The following is an 8,062-nucleotide window of genomic DNA, read 5'->3' as shown; positions in this document are numbered from 1 at the left end:
GAAAGGGAGAAAAGGTGACCTCGTATCTGGATATGGATTTTGTCACTTCAAGAGCTTTATCATATTAAAATTAATATCTAATACATATTAAACACTATGTGTCAGGAACATCCTAGGTGCGTTCCATAAGAACCACAAATAATACTGACAGCTAACCATTAAGGAAATAATTAAACGTTAAGGCATAACCATTAAGGCTGTTTTAATTTTAGCCCACCGGACATATAAGGGGTATAAGTTCTAGTAGCATTAAAAAAAAGAAAGACTTACCAATTCTAAGAGTAGTTTTTCCTTTTCGACCACTTCCCAAAATCATAGTTCTCTTTTTCTGTCTAGCAGCTTTGGATGGTTCCTTCACTGATGGAGAAGTTATCCACTGGTACTGAGAGAGAAATGATAAATATGCCACTTAAGTTACAGGTAATCGAGGAGGGTTTGATCTTCATTGCAAATTAAGATATTTTAAGTTAATAAAAGGTCTTCAATCTGCATTTCTGGGAAGCTAAATTAAAGCATCACACAACATTTTCAAACACAGAAAAGCCATTTCATTTGAATAAAAACTTAGTTTTAAGATGGCAGAAAGTACCTTGATAATTTTCTTTGAAGAAGGAAAGAAAAACAAGCCGTTAAAGAGAAATTCTTCCGTGAGAATTAAAACATGTTATATACCTCTGACGTGGCACTCCTTCCATTCTGCAGACCTTTTTTCCTAACTGCTTTCATCACAGAATGATTTAAAGTAAAACAAATTGAAATTAGCGTAATTATTTCCCAAGGAGTGGCTATTTCCATTTAAAACCAAAAGCCAACTAGTTATTTCTTTTCCCATAAAATTAAATATGAAATCTACATTATGCAATTGTACACTTATTTCCCCCTTTGTGTATTCTAGTTTCTTCCTCAGAAACCTAAGATGCCATACTGCAGACTGCCCACAGTGGCTACGATGTTGGCAGCAGCAAAGGTCAGCTTTAAACATTTTGCATCTAAAGTGGCTTTGGATACCTTTCGATAGAAAGTACAGTCTGAGCACTGTCCAGACACTTAGATACCTAAAGGGCATCTAACATAGCAATATTCCCTCAAAAGCTGCTCCTCCCATCAGCCCCCTTCTTCTAAGTGATACCACCCAGTTGCACACATAATCATCAACGACTTGTCTCCTTGTTACTATCTCCTTCATACCCCACATCTAATCTATTGGCAAGCCTTGTTAGCTATACCCTCAAAACACAACCTGAATTCAACCGCTTTTCACTTGCTCCAAACTTCCAACCTAAGCTAAGCCAGAAACATCTCTTATTTGGACCACTGTGATAGTCTCCCAACTAGTCTCCCTGTTTCTCTTCTTTATCCCCCCAAGTCCATTCTCTGTACCAGGTCACCTTATGCACATACGATTTGGATCAAGCCTTTTTCCAGTTCAATACCCACTACTCATTTAGAATAATCCAAATCTTTACTCTGGCCTTCAAGACGTTATAAGATCAGACTCCTGGCTAGCACCCTGACCTCATGTCCTACCACACTCTTCTTCACTCAGTACTCTAGCCAGGTTGGCCTCCTTGCTTTTCCTTAAATACTCCACCCACCTACATGCCTGCATACTCACTGCCTCCTTGTCCTGGAATGTGCTTACCCCAGATCTTCCATGGCTTGCTCCTCTCTTCATTCAGGTCTCCGTGCAAATGCCACTTCTCCAGTGAAGGTGTCCCCTAACAAACCTATCCAATGGAGTCCTACCTGCCCCCCCACTCTCCTTACATTAAGATAATTCTGTACTTCCTACTATCTACAATTATACTACTTATCTGTTTATTCATTTCTATCTGAACTCCTTCATTATAATGGAGAAATAATGCTCTTGGTGGAAGCAGGCTTAGTATCTAGGGTCACCTCTATTCAGAGTAGAGATAAGAAGAATTTACAAGTATAAATCACTTTAATTAGTACATCATCTGCTAAAAACATAAGGGAAGTGCAACACTAGAAAAGTACAGTTGAAGCTTGAACAACATGGGTTTGTACCTCGCGGGTCCATTGACACACGGATGTGTTTTCAATATATATGTACTATCGTCCTACACGATCCAAGGTTGGTTGAATCCACAGATGCGGAACCACTGACTATAAACTTATACTCGGATCTTCAACTGCGTTAAGTGTCGGCACCCCAACCCCATGTTGTTCAAGGGCCAACTGTATATGATGAGGAAAGTTGAACACATTAAGTTTTAAAAACTGTCAATACGTGAACACATTCTTTTTGTTTTGCTATGTGATAATCAATTTTTAAAAAGTGACCACATACCAACAGGTGGATTTTTTTTCTTATTACCAGAACGAGCAGAGTTCTGTTGGTTTCAAGGGCCTTTAGTAAAGCCTTTGCTCCTTCACTGGTGAGGCCACAGTGCTGCAGGTCAAGTGCTTTTGATGAAAGACAAAAGGTCACTTGCTAACTCTACAGAATTAACATATAGACAACTCTCATTTTCTCACGTGTGGAAGAGTCCTGCACAAGACAAGTCACGGCAGGTTTGTAATTTGGGGTATGGAAAAACAACAGAAACGTATACGCACACACATAATGCATAATCCAATTTAAAAACCTCTTCTTGGATGTGCAATGATAACCTTGGCTTTAGTACCAATAGATCACCCAGCACATTTCACAATTACTGAACTGTATAACTGTATACAGAAGAATAACTGTAGATAACCTAGGAGCAAAAAGCATCACAAAATGAATCTCAGTTCATAATTAGCAAGGGCAGCAGTGGCATGTAAACCTCACGAGCAAAAATTGGTGGAGCTCAGAGATGCACTGCATTCTTTTGATCATGATCTTCAGCTCTAAATCACACTTGAAACTACTTAAAAGGGGAAAACAAAATAGAAGAAATGTAATAAGTGTTAGTTTTAGAGCAAACAAGACAAGTCTAAGAGGATACAAATAATAACAAATTCAAACAATGTGTGAATAGACAATACATACTAAAAACCTATCACGAAAGCATGATGGTCAAGAACTCTCTCCATAAAAAGTCAGACAAAAACCAGAAAAACTGATCATGAATTCTAGTAATTCTGGGGCTGAACAACCTACTCCTTTAAACCAAAGGGATCATCACCAAAGCCCAGGTATTTGAAAATATTACATGAAAGGAAACTATGGTGAGTTTTTTTTTTAAGTGTTGTGTGGACCACCTCATTAAAGTAACTAGAGTCTTTCAACACCCCCATGACAAACAGAAATAGCAAGTCAGACATATGGATCTGACAGGATATGATACAAGCCTTACAAGCTCTCACTACAGAAGAATGGACACATGGTATAATTCACCAAATAGCCAAATTAATACAAACAGCCAGTAAACCTCACCAGTAAATCAAATGAATACAAAAATAAAACAAAATGTGGTTATTCGCCTATCAGGTTAAGCCAAGATTCTGTAAGAAGAGCCTTTAAATAATGTCTATACCCTTTTGATCCAACCACTCTCTTTCTAAGAATTGAACCAAAAGAAATAGTCAGAGATATAGGTAAGGATATATATCAGAGTACTATTTGTAAGTGAAAAACTCGACAAAGCTTATATACAAGAATGGATAAGCTATGTGCACTGTGGCATACTCATATCATGGAATACTGAACAATCACAAAAAATGATGCAGGAGATGCACATTTACTGACTTGCTAAAATGCTCATACTAAATTAACTGAAAAAAGTTATAAAATTTGGAGTAATCCTACTTGCACAGAAAATGGAGAGGTACTCACTTTTGTAGTTTTACATTTTTTTTTTTACAAGTGCTACAAGCCAGTGTTTGTGAGAGGCAGGCTTCACATCCACTGTCGGGGTGGACTACAAACTGGCATAGCATTTCTGGATGGTAATTTGGCAATGTGTATCAAAAGTCTTACAAGTATGTCACACTCAGGTCATTCCACTTCTAGTTCCTTATTCTACAGAAGAAATCCCGATGGACACAGAGACGTATATACAACGTATTCACAATGTTTCTGACAGGAAAAAACAAACTGTCTAAATCTAATGGCAAAGAATTGATTAAACTATGGGACATCAATATGATGGAATACTACTTGATACATCATTCAATGAAAAAAGCAGGAATAAGAAATAGCAAGTATACTACAATTTTATTTTTGTTATCCCTAAGTGGACAAAATATATTCATAGGAAAAAAAAAGACTGAAAGTATACACACCAAGATGAACAGTGATTATGTCTGGGTATTAAGATACTAGGTAATTTCTCTCTTGTAACTCTGCATTTTCTACAAAGAATATATGCAACTCGTAGAGAAAGTTTACAAGCAAAATAAAACCTATCAGAAAAATGAGGCTTTAAAAAAATCCTATCACAAGAGTATCATGCCAAAAGCTAAGCATATATCATATTAAAAATTCAATAGTTTCAAGTTTAGAATTTACCTCCAAGCCACAAATCCTCACTAAGAGATTCCGCAAAAGCACTCGCACCCAGGTCACCAATGAGCGTGTTGCAGTTCAGGGTGATGTGCCTCAAACCAGCCATACAGTCAAGATCAGATCTCCCGGAAGGAAGACTCTCAGCCCAGGTTTCTTCAAGCCTTCTGGTAGTCTGATACTTCAAAGATTTAATGGGATGAAATTAAGATGCTTGAAGAAGGAAACAGGGTGTGCCTACTGAGTATGGCTTATTATGTCAGAGATTTACACACACACATATCAAGCATATATGGCAGGGGAATCAAGCTGAGAAATTAAACAGTCAGCTCTGGTTTACGAGTCCAGTGACCCAGATTCTACTCCGTCAGTGACTAGATTCCAGCCACTGGATGACCTGTTTCTGAACTGTTATGTAAAGTTGGACAACGCAATTACAGTCCATGAATTGTTTTCCTTACCTTCTAAGTCAGGGAATTGGTCCTAAATTCTATGATTGCTGAGGCTCTAAATGCCATCATTCTGTCCTCCAATGGTCTCCAAACACCTGACTGGGTAACCCATAAGAAAACTTTTTAACATGCATCTTATTTATTAACAAATTAGATACACGAAGTTCTATACATATAATGTATGTACATTATAAACCACGCAGATATTTTTAAAATGATACAAAGGCAAATAGGTTCTAATATTTACTTTTCCTAAATCTAAGACATTATTTTAGTATTATTTAAAAATATTTATTTATTTATTTGGCTGTGCCGGATCTTTAGTTGCGGCATGCCAGATCTTTTAGTTGTGGCGTGCGGGCTCTTAGTTACGGCATGCGTGTGGGATCTAGTTCCTTGAGCAGGGATCGAACCTGGGCCCCCTGCATTGAGAGTGCAGAGTCTTACCTGTTGGACCGCCAGGGAAGTCCAAGGCATTATTTTAAAAACTGTATTACAAAATGGATCTCACATGCTACCTAGGGTATGCACACAAACTTTAGAGGCCTGGACTATGCACAGCAAGTTTGATGTGCCTTGGGAAAAATAATGGTTTGACATTTAACCACAAGTCTTGTCTTAAGGACATTCAATTCTTTATATTGATAAAATAAATTTTGGTAATAGGGAACACTGACTTTAAATGAAAAAAGTCTTATTACATTCTTGAAAAAATAAAGGACTCAAAGTGCCTTTGACACTCTAAAACGAAAATCATTAGTGTCATTTTTCTATTAACAATAACTTCTAAAAGCTCCAAGCAAAAATAACAGCAATCACTTACAAATTAGTGATTGCTAATAACAGCAATCACTTACAAACTATTTATACAAATTAGTTCATTTAAACCTCATAATGAGGCACAGAGGTTAAGTGATTGGTTCATGGTCACTAGCTATGAAATGGGAGAAAGGGAATTGGAACCCAGGCCATTTGGCTTCGGCACCCATGTTCTTGACTCTTTTCAATCCCAGGGGTCAATGGACTTGCCCTGTATAGGATCAAAGAATTTTTCAATTTTTAAAATCTAAATTTAAACATTTCCAGCTTTGTGGGCTATACAGTTTCTGTTGCAACTACTCAACCCCACTGGTGTAGCGTGAAAGTAGCCACAGCTACCATGTAACAACGCGTGCAGCTATGTTCCAAAAAAACTTTCTAAACAATGGATGCGACTATGTTCCAAAAACACTTTCTTTACCAGGTGACGGGCTGGATCTGGCACACCAGCCATAGTTTGCCTATCCCTGATTTGCACCATCAAACTATTAAAAAGGCTTCATGTCAAATTATTAAATAACTTTAGGCCTAAATACAGTCATTATAACCACTGTAAAATAGTTAAGGCATTATTTTAAAAACAATATTTACAAATTGCTGATGTACTGATTTTTATTAGCTTATAAACTATAGCAGCTAATAAACACTTGATTCATTTAAGTCTTGAAGACTATAATGGCATAATTTTTTCACACTATCACAATCAACGTTTTCAGGAAATAAAAATACATAAAAATATTATTATGTATTATATATTAAATCTCTTATTTCTAAATGTTTTCAGTAACTAAAAATACATAAAAATATTATGTATTATATGTTAAATCTCTTATTTATAAAATTAAGTGGACTATCTTTACTAAATGGTAGAATCCCAAACTGAAAACTGGTCGTATTCTTTCAACAAAACAAAAGCTGCACTCACATGTATCAAAAGCCAAAAATTAACTGCCATCTTTATCAATATATTAATGTGCTTCAATCACATATGTTTTCATGAAAGTTCAAACATAAAAAAATCACCTTTAAGATCATGGCCATGTGATCTGCTCTCTGCCATGTCAGATTACACCCCGTGAAGTTTACTGTCTTAAGAGTGACAGAGTTCTTTACACCTTGACAAATAACTAAAAGAAAAGAAAAAAAAAAACACACACACAATAAGATGAAGAGCCTATACATTTGTCAATCTTGACTTATTTGCTTTTCTTGAGTCAACTGGAGGTTTATAGCCACATTCTTAAAATCATTAACTACAATCTTCCCCAACAGGTAATTGATGAACAGATGCATTCTAAAACTTAACAAAGTGTTAAGTTAACAAAGTAACAAAGTAACAAACTGTTATTACAAATAACACTTTTATTATTGTCAGTAACAAAGTGTTATTCCAGTTAACAGCAGCAGTTTAATTCTATTTATAAAACTGAATACACTGAATACTGCAAACTTTATTCCCAATCACTCAGTAAAATACTACATACCTTTTGAGACACAGGAAAAAAAAGAAAAACCTAAAAATCTTAAGACTCTTCCTATTTTCATTTCCAATGATACTTCCCAATCTTGATGATCAATCAGCGATTTAAATGTCAACTATAAACCCAGTATTTTATTAGCTCCTATGCAGTATACTAGAGCCATAGAAGAGAGAGGACCTCAAACCATCTGCTCCCTCAAATTGAAAGGCAGGCTTCCTGACCCCTCCAGACCACTACTGGACACAGGGAACACACACTAATGTTTCAGGACTCCAACTAACAGTCACCTGCTTTGTGATTACTTCCATGACACACCACCACTAACACCACTGAGTTTGCTGCTCTTATGGGACGTGACATATATTTCCTATTTTAACACATACCACAGTGCGTTATAATTATGACTGCAGATATATGTTCTAACAATTTAAAGATCACGATGACTTTTTTGCTCTTTACACCTTGCTATTTCCCTTCCCATAATATTTCTTGAAGAGAAACATTAAAATACAGACAAACAGGGCTTCCCTGGTGGCGCAGTGGTTGAGAATCCGCCTGCCGATGCAGGGGACACGGGTTCGTGCCCAGGTCCGGGAAGATCCCACATCCGCGGAGGGGCTGGGCCCGCGAGCCATGGCCACTGAGCCTGCGCGTCCGGAGCCTGCGCTCCGCAACGGGAGAGGCCACAACAGTGAGAGGCCCGCATACCGAAAAACAAAACAAAACAAACAAACAAACAAAAAATACAGACAAACACAAAAAACAGAACATATACAAAATGTGTGGTTTGTGGTTTAACAGAAACTTAAGTAAAATTAGTTCTGACAGTATCCAGCATGACAAACTTCCACGGTACA

At 37.0% G+C, this 8,062-nt stretch overlaps 1 pseudogene; it reads right to left on the bottom strand.

Moving 5' to 3' along the window:
- Window positions 1-101: 101 nt before the first annotated feature.
- Window positions 102-8,062, bottom strand: part of LOC112062817 (centrosomal protein of 78 kDa-like) — a 330,155-nt pseudogene continuing 322,194 nt past the window's right edge.

Source organism: Physeter macrocephalus, chromosome 12 (assembly GCF_002837175.3).
Source record: "Physeter macrocephalus isolate SW-GA chromosome 12, ASM283717v5, whole genome shotgun sequence".
In the NCBI taxonomy this organism is placed as follows: Eukaryota; Metazoa; Chordata; class Mammalia; order Artiodactyla; family Physeteridae; genus Physeter; species Physeter macrocephalus.
The sequence above is the reverse complement of the archived record's forward strand: the minus strand, read 5'-3'. Positions and strand labels throughout refer to the sequence as shown.